This window comes from Siphateles boraxobius, unplaced genomic scaffold (assembly GCF_051911475.1).
Source record: "Siphateles boraxobius isolate OS27281-9 unplaced genomic scaffold, OSU_SipBor_1 54, whole genome shotgun sequence".
Classification (NCBI taxonomy): domain Eukaryota; kingdom Metazoa; phylum Chordata; class Actinopteri; order Cypriniformes; family Leuciscidae; genus Siphateles; species Siphateles boraxobius.
The window spans coordinates 4,066,213-4,085,057 of record NW_027509180.1 but is presented as its reverse complement, the minus strand read 5'-3'; the positions used below and the strand labels follow the sequence as shown (position 1 = coordinate 4,085,057).

Sequence of the window (18,845 nt, the reverse complement as noted above, 5' to 3'; positions counted from 1 at the left end):
TTAAGTTGAGTCAACTTATAGTGTCAAGTTTATTGCACTTCAAAACACGAGTTGACTCAACTTCCTGTATCAAGTAATGTGGACTGGAAAACATTAGTTAAGAGAACTAAAAAAGAGATGTTGGTAAACGGACTGCATTTATCTCAATCTGTAAAATCACAATGACAACAAATTCAAAACTTCAAGACATCACCATTTAACTACTTTAGGCATCAAATGAGATCAGTAAATCAGGCCATTATATGATGACTGTGACTATTAACAAACAGTCATTGTCATCCTGTTGTCTTCAGCTTTGTGCTATAGCTGATGTATTTTAAAGACACAGCTACAGCAGCCAAAGAACAACTAATATTTAAAAGTCAAGGGTCAAGAGCCCAACTAAAGCAATCACTGATCACTATTATGGTAACATCAAATGAAAATAAAATGACATCTAAACCTCTGTCACCTTTTAATAAGAACTTCTGTAGACGTCTGACAGAAATAAAGTCAGTCTGGTTAGTAATAAGTGAAGCTGGTATTGCTGTTTGTGGAGATGTTTAATCCTCATCTGCTGAGATCTTTTGCTAAGATTTAATGTCTTTTATCTTGATTTCGTCTTTTTTTCTGTTCTTCTTGTTCCTATCTCATTCAGTGACTCTGATTGTTAACAGCAGGTGTTTATCAGGGTCTCAATTAACTTAATTAACTGAAAATTAACTGAATTATTCACTCAGTCAAGTGGACTATATTAGTGAACTAATGTAGGGAATAGTGAATGAGGGTATAGGATATGATTTTGAACACAGCCTCTGAGTGTCGACTTTGAGCGCTGTTAATTCAGCTGGCTAGCGCCACCAGAGTGTCAGTGTTAAGTTTGACTGGCCAATTCTCAATTCTCATGTAGATTCTTTGTAGATATTAGTTTGCTTAAATTTTTGAAATCTAGTAATTTCTGTAAACTAACTTGATAAAAGCTGAGCGGCAGTGGCTCAGTGGTTCATGTAGGTTGTATCGAACCAGAAGGTTGGTTGTTCAATCCCCGGTCCCGTCTGACCAAGTGTCGAGGTGTCCATGAGCAAGACACCTAACCCCAGCTGCTCCCGGCGAGCTGGATGGCACTATATAAATAAAGTCCATTTACCAACATCTTTTTTTTTAGTTCTCTTAACTAATGTTTTCCAGTCCAAATTACTTGATACAGGAAGTTGAGTCAACTCGTGTTTTGAAGTGCAATAAACTTAACACTATAAGTTGACTCAACTTAACTCAGTCAAAGCAACAAGATTACTTGACTTAGTTAAGTTGAGTTAACTAATCTTTTTTACAGTGTAGTGGTATTATAACAGTGGAAGGAATTGGGAACAACAGCAACTCATCCATGAAGTGGTAGGCCACGTAAAATCACAGAGTGGGGTCAGCGCATGCTTAGGCACACAGTGCACTGTAAAAAAAAATCCTAATTTTACAGAAAATAACTGAGATTTTTTGACGATCATTTTCTTTAATTTTAAATTATACTCAAAACACTGTAAAATTACAAATAATATCTGTAAAATAAAAATTCAGCTGTTATTTTAGGTATTGTGACAATAATGACAAATTACAGTAATTCACATTCCCTTTCGTAGTCACTCCGAGTTACGTCGGATGACGACGAATGGGGGTTTCGCTTAGAACACCTATCGACTTCGAGTATTACAAAACGAGCCAATGGCGATGAAATGCCATGGGTCTGCGGAATTTGCATAGCGTATCTCCGCCCCACCGCGTGGGTATAAAGGAGGACGCCGGCAACATGCAGGTATGTTTTCGCTTCGGAGCCAAGAATATTTCTTCACTCCACAATCATCTCTGACTTCGCTCTATGAGACGAGCTTCTCTCTCCGGTGTTGGTGTGACGGCGATCTGCAGCGAGCTCACAGTGCCTGCTGATCTGTGCAGTGATCTGCCAGTGTGTGTGTGTCTCCCTGTGCGCTTCAACATCGCGGAGTTTTTTTCTCCTCTCATAAAAGAGCTCGCACGCGGCACGTCTTTTTAAAGACGGCTCGCCCGTGCATTTCTGGTTGCAGCGGACTGGTATCGGACTCTGATGGGCACGAGCGCTGTCTAGTGTGTTTGGGCTTTGATCATGCTTGAACAGCGCTCGTGGATGACTCATGTTCTCTCTGGGAACGTGATCATCGCGTCATATATAGGTCGAGACTCGGTGAACTCGCAAGAGTGAGAGTCCCCTCATCCACTACCCGATCTTCGGCTGGTGGACAGGGTGACCTGAGGGTGTTGGTCTGGAACAAGGCGCCGACTCTGTGTCCACGCCCCAGCCCCCCCTCTTTAATGACGGTGCCCGCTAGCGAACTGATGATTCCACGAGTCTACCCTCGGGTGGCCCGTGTGTTTTCATTTGAAGCTACAGAGGATGATGCTGTGTCTGTAGCAGCATCACTAGGTGGGCTTGATTCTTCTGGAAATGACGACTCTTCACAGCTGCCACCCTTTGGTGTGCATACGGCTGTGCCTGAGTCTGATCCGGGGATGATGGCCATGCTTTCCCGGGACGATTGGTTTTTGGGTGAGGCCGCCGACGCGTCCACGGCAAACCCCAATATCTTTCCTCCCGGACGTGCATGATGAGTTCACGGGTCCTCTCGTTGGTCTCATCCGCCTTTCCTCCCCTCAGGGGCCGCTGCCCATGGGTACACTGGGGTTCCCCCGGTTGAACGCTCTGTTGCCATGCTACTGTGTCCTCAGAGTGCTTCCCGGCGCAATCCTAAGCACCCGTCCAAGCCTGTAGTTCTTTTCGTCACAGTATCTGTGGCGAAATCCTATAGTGCCACAGGACAGGCAGCTGCCTCACTGCATCCCGTGACCGTTCTGCTGGTCTACCTGACCCAGACGCTCATGGACATGCAGGAGGGCGGGACTGACCCGAGGCTCTTCAGTGAGCTGCGCGCCGCCACTGACCTTGCTCTCCGAGCGACGAAAGTGGCCGTACGCTCTCGGAGTCAGGTGATGTTCACCAGTTTGGGGCTGACCGGTCTGATGTGCAAGATGTCGGGCGGACCCGTCTGCTCGACACCCCCATCTCCCAGGTCGGCCTCTTCGGCGGTGCGGTTGAGTGCTTCTGCCCACAGTTCTCAACCGCCCGTGAGCAGATTGAGGTTATTCTGCCCGACGGCCCCGCCGTCCGCTCAGATCCCTCAGTCTGCCCACCGCCGAAGGCTCCCTCCCACGGTTCCAACCCCGCCCGTTCACCCGGGCCTGGCTCTGGAAGACCGTAGGGGGATGCCACAGCCCTCTCCAGCCCCGCACCCCGCTAAACGCCGGGTTAAGCGGCACTTTTGAGATGGGCTGCTCAGAGATGAGACTCAGTTCTGTCCAGGAGTTGGTAGCAGGGCCACTCCTTTCCCCGGTGGAGGGCTGGGGAAGAATCCTTATTCAGGAAGAACTGACTCTCTCCTCTCTGAGCATACAGAGTTCTCGGACGACACAGAGCGCCGCCCACAAGCCGTGCTCTCCTCTTCCCCCTCTGCCCCAGAGGTGGTTGACACGGCGTGCCGTCCACGGACCGTTTCGCCCCTGTCCCCCTCTGTCGCCAGACCCCTGACAGAGCAGGCCCCCGTGGAACGCTGGTCCTTCCCTGGCCTCCTCTGTCAGGGTGCGGTTATGACCTTGCCCCCACACCGGGCCGCTATGCCGCCCTCGTCTGGGCTGGTCATTTCCGCTTCGCTGCACCACCGGGGGGACGTCTGTGGTTCTTCACTCCGCTGGCACAGTTGGGAGCCTGCACTAGAGCTCCCTATCTGTTCCGCTGGGTCGTGCAAACCATCGGCTCGGCTTTGCGATTCAGTTCGCACGGTCTCCTCCCGGCTTCACGGGAGTCCGCTCCACTTTCGTCGGAGGTTGCTCCCTACTGGCGAAGGGTGCGATTGAGACTGTCCCTCCAGCCGAGATGAGGTCCGGGTTAACAGTCCCTACCTCATTGTCCCGGAGAAGTCTGGTGGGTTACGGCCAATCCTGGACCTATGCATCTGAACCGCTCCCTTCTCAGGCTGCCGTTCAAGATGCTCCTGGCCAAACGCATTTCTGGATGTGTGCGGCCACAGGATTGGTTTGCAGCGATCGACCTGAAGGACGCCTACTCTTACGTCTCCGTTCTCCTTCGACTCAGACCGTACCTACGTTCTGCTGTCAGGGCGCGCGCATGTCAGTACGCTGTTCTCCCATTCGGGCTAGCCCTGTCTCCTCGCGCCTTCACAAGGTTGTTGAGGCAGCCCTTGTTCCTCAATGGGAACACGGGGTTCGCATCCTGAACTATCTCGGTGACTGGCTGTCTTAAGCTCACTCCTGAGACCAGGTTTGTGAATACAGGGACCCAGTGCTCCGGCACCTAGCTCGTCTGGGCCTTCGGGTCAACTGGGAAAGGAGTAACTTTGCCCCGTGCAGGGGAGCTCTTTTCTCGGCATGGACTTGGTCGCCTTCTCCACTCAGCCATTAAACAAGAGTGCGGTCCCACTGAAATTGTTTCAGAGGCTCCTGGGGCATATGGCATCTGCAGCTGCGGCAACGGCGCTCGGATTGCTTCATATGAGACCGCTTCAGCTGTGGCTTCGCGATCGAGTCCCGAGGTGGGCATGGCATCATGGCACGCTCCGAGTTACAGTAACTCCGACCTGTCGTCAGACCTTCACCCCGTGGTGGAACCTCAGTTTCTACGGGCCGGTGTTCCCCTAGAACGAGTTTCCAGGCATGTTGTTGTCTCCACAGATGCCTCTTCCACGGGCTGAGGCGCCATGTGCAACGGACATGCTGCCGCGGGCTCCTGGACAGGACCCCAGCGCCTTCTGCTTGTCAATTGCCTCGAGTTGCTGGCAGTACGCCTTGCCCTGCACCGTTTCCTCACGTTGCTCAGGGGTCAACACGTACTAGTCCGTTCAGACAATACCGCGACTGTAGCGTACATCAACCGTCAGGGTGGTCTACGCTCCCGCCGTATGTCGCAACTCGCACGCCACCTCCTCTTATGGGGTCAGAAGCACCTGAGGTCCCTTCGTGCTATCTACATTCCGGGAGATCGGAGCTTTGCAGCCGACGAGCTGTCACGGTTTCGGCCCATCTCCGGCGAATGGAGACTCCATCCCCAGTCGGTTCAGCTGATTTGGGACCAGTTCGGGGACGCACAGATCTGTTTGCCTCTCACGACTCGACCCATTGCGCCCTGTTCTATTCCCTGACCGAGGGCTCTCTCGGCACGGATGCACTGGCGCACAGCTGGCCGCGGGGCCTACGCAAATATGCGTTTCCCCCAGTGAGCCTTCTCGCACAGACCTTGTGCAAGATCAAGGAGGACGAGGAGCAGCTCATTCTGGTTGCGCCGTATTGGCCCACACGGACCTGGTTCTCCGAACTGTTACTCCTCGCGACAGCACCTCCTTGGCCAATTCCTCTGAGGAAGGATCTCCTTTCTCAGAGACGGGGCACCCTTTGGCACCCTCGACCCGATCTCTGGAGGCTCCACGTGTGGCTCCTGGATGGGACGAGGCAGGTTTGAGTACCCTGCCACCAGCGGTGGCGGCTACCATCACTTCCGCTAGAGCATCGTCCACGAGACATGTCTATGCGTTGAAGTGGAACCTCTTCGTCAACTGGTGCTCTTCTCGTCGAGAAGACCCCAGGAGATGCTCGATCTCTGTCGTGCTTTCCTTCCTGCAAGATGGGTTGGAGCGAAGGCTGTCTCCCTCCACCCTGAAGGTGTATGTGGCCGCTATCGCCGCATATCACGAAGCAGTTCAAGGTAAGTCTCTGGGGAAGCACGACCTGATCGTCAGGTTCCTGAGAGGAGCGAGGAGACTGAATCCTCCTCGCCCTCCTCTCGTTCCCTCTTGGGACCCTTCAGTGGTCTTAAATGCCCTGCAGAGGGCTCCCTTTGAGCCTCTGCAACCAGTTGAGCTTAAGTTCCTGTCTATGAAGACAGCGCTCCTGGTTGCATTGGCCTCCATCAAGAGGGTAGGGGACCTGCACGCATTCTCCGTTGACGAAGGGTGCCTGGAATTCGGGCCCGGTCACTCTCACGTGATCCTGAGACCCCGGCCTGGATATGTGCCCAAGGTTCCCACCACTCCCTTCCGGGACCAGGTGGTGGACCTGCAAGCGCTGCCCCGGGAGGAGGCAGACCCAGCCTTGGCACTGCTCTGTCCAGTACGCGCTCTCCGCGCTTACGTAGACAGAACGCAGTGTTTCAGGACCTCAGACCAGCTCTTTGTCTGTTATGGTGGGAGACTGAAGGGAAAGGCTCTCTCAAAGCAGAGGTTGTCTCACTGGATAGTGGACGCCATTGCTTTGGCTTACCAACAGCAAGGCCGACCGTGCCCCCTTGGTGTGACAGCCCACTCCACTCGGAGTGTGGCTTCCTCTTGGGCTCTAGCACATGGCGCCTCGCTGGCAGACATTTGTAGAGCTGCAGGCTGGGCGACACCCAACACATTCGCCAGATTCTATAATCTCCGAGTGGAGCCTGTGTCCTCTCGTGCTGGACCCGCTCAGGTGTCTTCGCTTGCTCGCCATTCCACTCCACGGACTGGATACGTGCGATTATTCCTCAGGTGAGCCTTCCTCTTTGAAGCCCTGAGTTCCTCCTGCACTGTTGACGCTGGCGCCAGTGTCTATTGCCTGGGCGTCGGCTAGGTGCCTCCGTGTGCATGGTTCCTCCCTGAGTAACCCCCACATGTGTATTTCCACTGTAAGCCTCCTTGAGCATGTGTCTTTCCCTTGGCAGCCATCTTGCCCTCCTGGAGTTGAAAGTTGCCACCCCTCGGGCTGGTCACTCCAGTGTTCCTCCATATGTAGCCCTCCGGCCATATGTGTACCTTAAGTCCTCCCTACGGGTAGGCATGCTGCGGCATATCTCCTCTGAGATATGCTTCCCAGTGTACCTTGGTATTCCTGTGTTAAGTAGGACTCCTTCGTCTGTGCCAGTATCACGACAGGGGGATCAGACTTTCGCAGGGCACTGGAAGACAGCTGTGAAGGTGGCGTGATTTCACGGGGACCCCCATTCGTCGTCATCCGACGTAACTCGGAGTGACTACGAAAGGGAACGTCTCGGTTACGTATGTAACCCTCGTTCCCTGAGTAGGGAACGGAGACGTTACGTCTCCCTGCCACTTCCGCTGTACCGCTGGGCAGACGCCTGAGTTCAGTCTCGGCTCCTCAGCGAAGACATACCTGCATGTTGCCGGCGTCCTCCTTTATACCCACGCGGTGGGGCGGAGATACGCTATGCAAATTCCGCAGACCCATGGCATTTCATCGCCATTGGCTCGTTTTGTAATACTCGAAGTCGATAGGTGTTCTAAGCGAAACCCCCATTCGTCGTCATCCGACGTAACGTCTCCGTTCCCTACTCAGGGAACGAGGGTTACATACGTAACCGAGACGTTTTTTATACAGAAAATTGATTGTATTTTTCATACAGTATATTTTCTGTTTTCTTAAATTACATAAAAATGTATGTAAAATTACAAATATAATCTGTAATTTAACAGAAACAAAACAGTTAAATGATAAAATGGTCAAATGACTGTCAGCTCCACAAAAAACTGTAAAACATCCTAAATTAAATAAACTGAAAAACACTGTTATTTTACAGGTATTTCCTGAATAATCACGATCATATACCTTCATTGTAAAACAAAATCGTAAAAAATGGTCAAATGACTGGCAGCTACGGCTGCCAAATAAAAACCATAAAATTAAAGTAAAATATGCTAATTTAAATAAACCGAAAAAACACTGTTATTTTACAGGTATTTCCTGCATTATTATGATCAAATACCTTCATTGTAAAAAAATCGTAAAAAAAGGGTCAAATGACTGGCAGCTACGGCTGCCAAACAAAAACCATAAAATTAAAGTAAAATATGCTAATTTAAATAAAGTGTAAAAAACTTTAAAATAAGTTTGATGTCACCATGATTGGGATCTGTCTCTGCTTTAGTTGGGGTCATGACCCTTGAGATTTAACTTATGCTTTACTCTGGCTGCTTTAACTGTGTATTTGATACACGTTTGTCATAAATGCTGGAGAAAATATCAGATGATCTTGATCATTAATTGATGATGTTATAGTCATCATATGATGATCTGATTCACTGATATGACAGTCAAATCTCTGTATATGATAGCTTATATTACAGAGTATGTAGGTGGAATTTAGCTTTATACAAAGTTTTTAATTAATGTCATAATTTTTCACATGACCCTTGAATATTGTGGTATCAGTATTATAACAACCTGCATTTAAAAAAAAAAATATATATATATATATATATATATATATACTACACAAAAAAAGCTTTGTGGTTTTTTTAGTTGTATAGAGACATCAAGAATCAACATATGAATCTCAACAATGGTGACAACCAAAAATTTTTTTTTCATTGTCACCATTGTTGTGATTCATACGCTGATTCTTGACATCTGAGTGAGTCTATATGATCCTGTCAAATATTTTCTGTATAATGACTTCATAAAATCTGAGTATCACAGCACTGGAGAATGTTTTATAGAAGCCTTGTCATGCAAAATGAATAACTAATATTTAATGACATAATCAGATATTGTACTTCAGATGTTATCAATGGAGCCGGACTCTACATGATGACTATACTCACTACTTATCTGACCTGAGTTTCTCTTAGACTCTTACGATAATAAATATGCATCAGAGACACACAGTTAATGCAGCCAGAGCAACATTAAAGTTCAACACTAAAAGTTCAAGAGCCCAACTAAAGCAAATACTGATCTCCATCATGGTGACATCAAACTTTATTCTTTTCAATAAAGCTTCAACTTCTAAACCTCTGTTAATTCTCATTAATAATGTTAGTATGAAAGAAATAAAGTATGGATTGTAATAAGTGAAGATGCTGCGATCCTGAGAGATCTGGTAGTGTTTAATTTTCTGTTGGGGTTTAAAGTGTTTCTGTATGGTGTGTTTCGTGTGTCACCATTGTGTTGAAGAGTAGAGCCTGAGCTTCAGTCCAGGATGAGCAAATAAACACTGATGAAATGCTGCATGTTTCTTTATTTAACTGACAGTAACTGTGTAGTTGCTGATGTAGTGACGTATATAGTCAAAGCTAATCATGCATGTAATTAACTGCATGTTTTTCAGTAAATAAATCAGAAAATAAATGTTAAATAACTGTGTTTTAACTGTGTGTTTCTGTTAAAAAAGATTAATGAAGATTTCTGTAAAAATATTTTGCACTTATTTAAATTAAGATATTTGACATTAATTTTATGGTTTTTGTATGGCAGCCGTTGGTGACAGTCATTTGACTGTTTTTTTTATGGGATTTTTTTTACAATGAAGGTGTTTGATCGTAATAATTCAGGAAATAGTTGTAAAATAACAGTGTTTTTCTGAAAAAAATTTAAGGAAAATTTCTGTAAAAGTTTTTTGCATTTCATTTAAATTACGATATTTTACTTTATTTTTACGGTTTTTGTTTGGCAGCCGCAGCTGCCAGTCATTGACCGTTTTTTTACGAATTGTGTGCAGAAATCACCAACAAAGAGTCAACAGCTGCAGACCTCCAAACTTCGTGTGGCCTTCAGATTAGCTCAAGAACAGTGCATAGAGGAATCACGATTACAACAAGAAATGGCTCAGGGTTCCATCTTACCAACATAGGCCTCTACCGGCGTTCTGTTCTCAAACTGCCCTTTACTATTCTCACAGAAGAGTTCAAGTGCACTAAAGGGAGACTTCAGATGACTTTGAATGAATCATGAGACATAGTGCTGAGTAAAAATGCACCAGTCCTGGAAGCAGCCCGCAAATGGAGGCCAGCAAGTGCAACAGAGAAGGTGAAAGCAGCAATAAAACATGCAGACATTGTGAGGCATGTTCAGCAAGGGAGGGGAGGCCTTTGATTACATTTACATTTACTCATTTATCCAAAGCGACTTTCAACTGAGGAGAACAATAGATGCAATCAGACCAGCAAGAGGGCAACAGTATACAAGTGCTGTAACAAGTCTCAGTTAGTCTAGTACTGTTAAAACATCGCAAGGTTTTTCCCACCAGCAGGGAACACTCCAGGAAAAGGATGAGATTGATTTTTTGCCTCTTTGGGATAACACCACGAGGCCATCAACGATTAACAACAAGACTTCCAGAGTGGGACAAAAGCTATAGCGCTAGAGCAAAGCAAGATGGTGGTAGAGGAAACATGTAGACAGGAGGAAGCAGCAAAGTGGACCAAGGCAGTCTCTTGGAAAACAGGGACAGTGGACATGGTGGGATAAGGCGGAGAAGAGGAGGATCGGCTGGAAGGACCTGTGGAGCATGGAAGTGAAGCAGCTTAGCTTTATCATTAGAGCTACTTATGACATCCTTCCAACATCAACTAATCTCCATCAGTGGTGGGGTGAAGATCCTGGGTGTGCTCTATGCTCCAGCCAAGCTTCCCTCAAGCACATACTGACAGGGTGCAAAGTCAGCCTCACCCAGGGTCGTTAAATGTGGCATCACAACTAAGTCCTTAAGAGCCTTGAGGAAATACATATTACCACCAATTATTTACCAGCAGCAAGTGATTCCCCGCAAGCCATCTTTGTCCATGAAGGGGCAAAAGTAACCAGGAACAAGCCTACACCACTGAGCACAGTACAGCACGCGCTTTGTTTTGAACTTGCCTTGGTGGTATCTACTTAGCGCAAACCATAGCAGTTAAATGTGAGAGTTGCGACACTCTGTGATCTCGCCGTGATCTCTGTGATCTCTGATATTCTATATAGAATATATATGTATATATATATATATATATATATATATATATATATACACACACACACACACACACACACACATACACACGCACAACTGCCTGCTCTCAAGTCCTGTTATTTCATTTGGTTCTAAAGGAAATTGTTTGGCTTCAAGGTTTTGGGCTTATGAATTTTTTTAATAGACAACAGTGTCTGTCTGATTAAATAATGGCATTTTATTAATAGATTTGTGCGCCAAGAGTGACATTAGAGTTTTTACGTAGACTTAGTTAAGCAAGAGTCTTGTGACAAAAATGATAATAGGACATGATAAAAATCATATTACTTAAATACTTGAGTGCATTTGAAGGCAAATAATTTTGTACTTTTACTCAAGTGAATGTTTAAAGGCAGCACTTCTACATTTACTTGAGTAATATTTTACCTTAGGTATCTCTACTTTAACTTAAGTACATGGTATGTGTACTTCATCCACCACTGAACTGGCATTCAAAAATCACAGATTCTCCTTTTTGGAAGTATGACCAACATAAGAATTTTCACCAGAAAATGTAAACTTAAGAAACATCCCCTTTTGTTCTGACCAACTATGGAAAAAGAAAAAAAGCATTGCAGTAAATCGTGCTGATTAAATCTAACAATCGCTTATCATATCACGTCAAACCGTGCAAATTATACTTTGTTCTCAAATTGTTAATGTTAACAACATCAGCATTGGTTGACTACATTTTTCTTCAGGTCTGATGCGCCAATAAATGTTTTCCCGCATTGATCACATGTGAAAGGATTCTCGTTTAATTTGACATTAAGCATTTTCCTCCCATAGAAACTCATTATAAGAAGGCTAAATGTAGCTTAATGCATATTATAATGTCCCCTTATTATGTCGAAATAACGAGATATTTATGTCGAAATAACAAGATATTTATGTCGAAATATTATGTCAAAATAACGACTTATGTCGAAATAACAAGATATTATGTTGAAATAACGACTTATGTCGAAATAACGAGATATGTCGAAATAACGACTTATTATGTCGAAATAACGAGATATTATGTCGAAATAATGACTTATTAAGTCGAAATAACGAGATAAATTTTCTTTTCTTTTTTTTCTCACCTTGCGGTTCAGGGCTTCCTTAGAAACGCACTGCAAAAGTTCACAAAAGGTCTGTGATATTTGCAGCGCGATTCTGTATTTGGTTGTGTTGTGAACTTGTGCAGCACGTTTCTGTATTTGGTTGTGTTGTGAGTATTTGGAGCACATGCGTGTTGTGAAACTGGTGAAGATGTTTTCTTAATATGCAGGTGTTTTTTTTTTTCTATTTGCATCGTTTTTTTCTATTTGCATGCGTTTTTTACTATTTGCATGCATTTTCTTCAGTTGCAGCACATTGAGCTCTCTCGGCCACCGTACAAATGCCAGATTAATTCTAACACATTACAGTACAATTTAAGAAAATGAATTGCAATAGACTACCCATAGCTATAAAACTGTTAAACTGTTACTGACATTTGTTAAGACATCTGCTCTAAACATTACAATCCTCATGATAACTTTGCTTAACTTTACATTAAGTAAATCCCAAGCGGCAACCTCCCTGTCTCTCTCTTGAAACCAACACGGAAGTGAATTAAACTGCAGTTCATCGCCTGGCCGCTTGAGGCTGGCAGCAAAAGTGAGTCAAATCTGTGTCTCCCCCATGTTAAAAAGCCCAACTTTACAGCAGAAGAAAATATGTTTACAGCCTGGTGTCTAAAGTTGTTTTTGTCTATACAGCTAATTTTGCCCTCCATGACAACTGTGAGGGGGGTGAATTTTTTTTAGAAAACTCATCAGTTTAAATTATATTAAGCCTTAAAATGCTGCATAATCAAGGGCGTGGCCACTTGAGTGACAGGTGATTTGCGCTGCTGTCACTAGCCGTTTGTCTGCTCTCTGTTATCCATCACATCACCTCAGCTAATTCAAGCTGCTGAACTTGCCATCTCTGCCCTGTTTATACTTTTTTCGGGATTATTTTCATAAAATTTAATACACGCCTTATACCTTCGCCCACGCCGTTGGATTCCGTCGTTGTCGAGTATCGAAAGAACAACCAGCGCTGTTCTTCAGTTGTTTTCCTCTGTGAACATGCACTCATGGATGTCTGACAATTTCGATGATGTACAGATCAAACGTTAAATCTGAGGTAGTAGACATATATTTCTCTTGGTTGTTTAGTTTAATCTCATGACCCTTGACATTTTAATGTATCCTTATTGTAACATTTTTGAGGGTGATCTAAAAAACTCTCACAGGAGAGTTAACCCATAAGAACCCGGACCAATTTCCCCTTATAGGAAAATTATGGGGCATTTAAAACAGACTAAATGGACCACTTAAAACATGTTTCTGCTGTTGTTTTTTAAATACAACCACTCCTTGTCAAAGATCTGTAATGTTACATATATGTCACATTGGGTGTTTATTTCTCATTTGGAAAAAAAATCAAATTTGTCAATTTTCTAGCTAAATAACTTTTTTTGTTTATTTTCTTTTCCACAACATTTTCAAAATTATAACTTTTCTGGGAAGATACATAAAAAAAAAAAAACTTTTTTAAAAAGCATTTTATTTGCTTTGCCACATATTTTAAAACCACATAACTGTGACCATAACTGTGACCTTTTCAGATATACGGTTTAATCAGAAATAATTTTTTAGATTATTTTTTCACAACTCGAAAATATGCAAACTGAATAAAAATAAATAACTACCTCACACTGGAGGTCAACACGTTGAACATGCATGTAGTGCTTTCCATTACACGAGAGTAGATGTTAAAACTTCATGCTGCTTTGTACTCGGCTTTCGCCAAGATAATCACCAACTAAGACGTAGCTTTACAGTAACCTATGCTTCTCCATCCATTTACACTTCTTTCCATCTGGTGACATGAATCTTCTGTCTGGTGTTAATATTGCGCGTCAGCACACACAACGGCTGCAACCACAGTGCGGTCCCCCCATAACAACCCTCTGGATTGAGCGGAGTAGGGAACATCTCTAGGGTCTTCAAGTGGGCACCTTCGGTCCTCAGTGTTTCGTCGACTAGCCCACGACACCTCAAGAGGGCTCGACAGTGACTCTGGCGTCCCAGAGTCACCCCCCTCCGTCCCCCACTCAACTCAGCCCAGCTTACTGACCTCTACTTCCCTCTTGCTGCTGAGACCTAACCACAATCTTACAATCTCTCCGCAACCCAACCATACGCGCCAAGCCGTTTGACTAAGGCTGTCGAGCCCCACTGGTGCGTTAATATGCAGTTTCAGTGGCAACGGTTCCGTATGGCATACCACCTACCAAAACACAATATCTGCCCAACCACCCGTCATTCACGCAATATACACAGGAACATAATGACTGTAAATACTATACAACCTATACAAATAAACCAACAGACCTTTCAAGTTTTCAAGAACTCTACGAAACCGTAGCATGGCGGCCTGTACACAGCCAGCTAGAATCTTTCCGTCTCAACCACAGCCAGTTGCTGCTCCTTTCTGCTGCTTCAGATAAGTTCTTTACTGTACGACACAACTCTTGGCCACTGAATCCGACGTCTCTGAGGAACCGGGTTGTAGAGTGTGCCACAAAACCTCGACAACCCACTTCCACTGGATAAACCTGGAATCTCCATCCTCGCTGTTCTGCTTCAGTGGCCAGATGAGCATACCGCAGTATCTTCCTCTCATATGCCTCATCTACCGCATCCTCCCATAGCACTGTTAACTCTATCAGTTGAACAATGCGTGCTGATCCAGACCACAAAACAATATCTGGTCGTAGGTTAGTGGTGGCAATCTCAGGTGGAAAAATAAGCCGTTGATCAAGATCAACCAGCATCTTCCAGTCCCTAGCAGCTTCCAGTTGTCCTGGCCGAGAATTGGTGTTAGCACCTTTTCTTGGTGGTTGCTCGCCTGGGCGGAGGAATATTGTCTTCTGCATGTAATGTTTTGCTAGAACAGGCGGCAATTTATTGGTCGTACTACGCTTGCCTTCCAATGCTAAAGCCAAACATCGTAATACTTGGTCATGGCGCCAAGTAAACCGACCCTGGCTAAGAGCCACCTTACATCCTGTCAAAATGTGCCTTAATGTGGCAGGTGATGAACACAAAGGACAAGATGGATCCTCTCCTACCCAGAGGTTTAGGTTCTGCGGTGATGGGAGAACATCATATGTTGACCTAATAAGGAAACTGATCCTACTCTCTTCCATTGACCAAAGGTCTTGTCAGCCCATTTTGCGTTGTTCCACACTCTCCCATCTCATCCACTCTCCCTGCTTGGCCTGGGAAATGGCCTTTATACATCTCATCCTCTCCTCCTGCTTTCGCACCTCGTTGACTACCAGCTTCCTCCTTTGGCCTGGGCCTGCCTTGTGCCATTTAGGAGGAGCTAAACTGAGCCCAAAACCCCCTCTTCCATGCTGTACCTGTCCCACGATATCCCCAATTTGAAGGTCAGCCTTTGCCTCTACTACAGATTTCTTTGCTGACCACTTTCTACCAGTTTTTACCACAGGGGCTGCCTCCCTTACACATCTGTCGCGTGACTCTGCTAAAGTAATTTCCAGTCTGACCTTGGCACACTTAAACTCCTCGGTTAAAGCAGAGACTGGCAGCTGCAATACTCCTTTACTATAAAGTCCCACTCTGCTGAGGCAGCGTGGAACTCCCAACCATTTCCTGATGTATGAACTTATTAACGCTTCCAGCTTATCCACTGTTGTCAAAGAAACCTCATACACAGTCAGTGGCCACAGCAACCTTGGCAGTAGACCAAACTGAAAGCACCAGAGTTTCAGTTTGCCTGGTAGAGCACAGCTGTTTATGCTCTTCAACCCTTCCACTGCTTGTCGTCTAACTTCTCCCACTCGAACTGTTTCCTTTAGATCCCCATCGTACCATCTCCCTAGACTCTTCACTGGCTTCTGAGAAACTGTTGGTATTGCCTTACCATTAATGAAGAATGTTTTATCTACTACCTTGCCTTTAAAGGGTCACTCCACCCATTTGCATTAAGAGGTCCATTGTTAGACAACCAGTCATACTATTGAATGGTCGTGCAACCTTCTTTCATTTTCCCCTGAGACGAGAGAAATCTACTATTTACCTTTTTCACTTCCTCCTACAATGACGCAAAAATCGTCATTTGACGTCATTGTAGGAGGAAGTGTAAAAAGGGGGGATTTCTGTATAGACTACAAGCACAAATTCCCACCCTTTCAAACCCGCCCATAGGGGGTTGTGCCTAATGCGCTAACAGAGCTATCACAGATCAGTGGGTGGGACTTCACTTGCAGATACTGAAAGCAATATCAGCCATCTTGTTTATAAGCTAAGCTAACAAGCGCTGTGGATATAGGAAGTTACGACAATGACGGAAGAAACTAAACATGATATGGAAGTAGAGGATTTTGAAATTCTGCTGCTCGAATCCGCTGTTCGTGGCTATCTTTACGAGCCGCAATATAGTGAAGAGCAGCTGAGGCTGATGGAGGATCAGGAGGCGGCTGCCTGTCGCGGACGAGGAGCCCGGACTGGGTCGAGCTGAGGCGGGCTGCTGGTGCGTGTGCTCTCGCTGTGCGCTACGGACACAGATAGAGTCCGTCTGCTGCAGAGAATTTCAACGATCGCAATTTCTCATGGACGAAATCTCTGAATCAGACGACCACACGGACGTTTGTGTTGTGATGTGAACCATCCTAGTTTCGCCTGACTGAACATCCAGGTATCATGCAATAATTCACCGTATAGAAAGAAATACAAACGAGTAATTCACTAATGAGTTTGCCAATGTAACGGGGTTCGTTGTTGTGGGAAGAAGGAGACTGGAACCGGCGAACATTTGAACGTTTTAATAGTAAAATAAACAAATACAAAACAAAAGTATAAGCCAGCTGGCCACACACAACAGAAACAAAACATAAAATCAGGCCTGTTCCTTTTGTGCTTCCGCTCCTCCGTGAGAGATATGAGACCGCTGCACAGGTGTCATTCATTATCACTCGCGTCGTCCTCTCACGTCCCTCGCCCTCGTCCTGCTCGCCACAGCGAACTAACTAGACATTTTTTGTGAAATGAATTTCAAACTCATTTGGCAGCTAGCCTTCTTGTAGACGGAAGAGTGATTTCTCTGATGTTTGCGCTGTTCTGGATTAGTGGGAGTGGCTTGCGGAGCTGTGGCTTGCGGAGCTGCATTGTGGGAGTTGTTGTCTTACATACAAATTGTCACAGTCTTCGTCTGCACCTGTCTGTCTTAGTCATCTTCACTACACTTCCAGAATCCTTCTTGTCTCCACACCTGAACTCACTCCCTCACTTACCAGCCTGTCCCTCGTTATCATCATCAGTGTCACCTGTTTTCACCTTGTTATGTTTGATTCATGCTTGTATTTAGTTTGCTTCTGTTCAGTGTGTCCTGGTCGGTTGTTAAAGTTATATTGATGTGTTTAGTGTGTGTTTCTGCCCGTCATTCTGCCTGCCTGTCTGTACCTGTGAGTTTGATCAGTAAAACTGTTTGATTTGGAGCTTTTGACTCAGCCATCTTCTTCTACCCACACAACACCGTGACAGAACAACCGACCAAGAAAATAACTGAAGAACCGACCATGAGGAAAAGGAGGGTTGGCAAGAAGGCAGATCACTGGATTTCCCAGGATGGGCGATCACTGGAGGAGTATGTGGAGGTCTATATCAACCTGTATCAGGACGTGAGTAGAGATGAGGAATCTCTCAAGCAGCAATTCTGGAGTGGGATAGACGATCTACTCGCCCAGATGCTGCTGTTGGGAGATCTTCATCTCCCTTTTGTCGAGTTCATCGACCACACCTTGTGGGTTTGTGGATCCTCCCTCACTGTGGGCCCTGAGTCATGTTCTGCCGAGCCTGAGTCTGAGCTTTTTGACGACCTTCCTGAGCTTCTTCCGCCAGAGACCGTCCAGCCAGAGACCGTCCAGCCAGAGACCGTCCAGCCAAAGACCGTCCAGCCAGAGACCGTCCAGCCAGAGACCGTTCAGCCAGCCAGAGACCGTCCAGCCAGAGACCGTCCAGCCAGAGACCGTCCAGCCAGAGACCGTCCAGCCAGAGACCGTCCAGCCAGAGACCGTCCAGCCAGAGACCCCTTCACCGCTGGTCCCGTCCAGCACAGAGCCTTCACCGCTGGTCCCGTCCAGCACAGAGCCTTCACCGCTGGTCCCGTCCAGCACAGAGCCTTCACCGCTGGTCCCGTCCAGCACAGAGCCTTCACCGCTGGTCCCGTCCAGCACAGAGCCTTCACCGCTGTTCCCGTCCAGCACAGAGCCTTCACCGCTGGTCCCGTCCAGCACAGAGCCTTCACCGCTGGTCCCGTCCAGCACAGAGCCTTCACCGCTGGTCCCGTCAAGCACAGAGCCTTCACCGCTGGTCCCGTCCAGCACAGAGCCTTCACCGCTGGTCCCGTCCAGCACAGAGCCTTCACCGCTGGTCCCGTCCAGCACAGAGCCTTCACCGCTGGTCCCGTCCAGCACAGAGCCTTCACCGCTGGTCCCGTCCAGCACAGAGCCTTCACCGCTGGTCCCGTCCAGCACAGAGCCTTCACCGCTGGTCCCGTCCAGCACAGAGCCTTCACCGCTGGTCCCGTCCAGCACAGAGCCTTCACCGCTGGTCCCGTCCAGCACAGAGCCTTCACCGCTGGTCCCGTCCAGCACAGAGCCTTCACCGCTGGTCCCGTCCAGCACAGAGCCTTCACCGCTGGTCCCGTCCAGCACAGAGCCTTCACCGCTGGTCCCGTCCAGCACAGAGCCTTCACCGCTGGTCCCGTCCAGCACAGAGCCTTCACCGCTGGTCCCGTCCAGCACAGAGCCTTCACCGCTGGTCCCGTCCAGCCCTTCTGAGCCTTCACCACTGGTTCCGTCCAGCATAGCCGGGCCTTCACCGCTGGTTCCGTCCAGCCCAGAGACTTGTAATGACTCTGTCACTCTCCCCATTATTTTTTTTGGGGGGGGCCATAGGCCCTCGCCGTGGGCGCCCAAGGA

The 18,845-nt window shown here is 46.7% G+C and overlaps 5 protein-coding genes and 1 pseudogene across 12 annotated transcripts in view; 3 read left to right on the top strand and 3 right to left on the bottom strand.

Annotated features, from left to right (window-relative positions):
- Positions 1 to 18,845, bottom strand: part of LOC143714418 (uncharacterized) — a 703,153-nt gene that overhangs the window by 874 nt on the left and 683,434 nt on the right. The gene's annotated exons all lie outside the window — the stretch shown is intronic.
- The window catches only part of LOC143714414 (uncharacterized), a 1,189,624-nt gene that overhangs the window by 551,952 nt on the left and 618,827 nt on the right, over positions 1 to 18,845 (top strand). The gene's annotated exons all lie outside the window — the stretch shown is intronic.
- The window catches only part of LOC143714417 (uncharacterized), a 438,587-nt gene that overhangs the window by 927 nt on the left and 418,815 nt on the right, over positions 1 to 18,845 (bottom strand). The gene's annotated exons all lie outside the window — the stretch shown is intronic.
- The window catches only part of LOC143714434 (uncharacterized), a 429,922-nt gene that overhangs the window by 25,875 nt on the left and 385,202 nt on the right, over positions 1 to 18,845 (bottom strand). The window lies entirely within an intron of this gene.
- LOC143714442 (uncharacterized) overlaps positions 1 to 18,845 on the top strand; it is a 340,300-nt gene that overhangs the window by 22,395 nt on the left and 299,060 nt on the right. The window lies entirely within an intron of this gene.
- Positions 17,442 to 18,845, top strand: part of LOC143714376 (uncharacterized) — a 30,389-nt pseudogene continuing 28,985 nt past the window's right edge.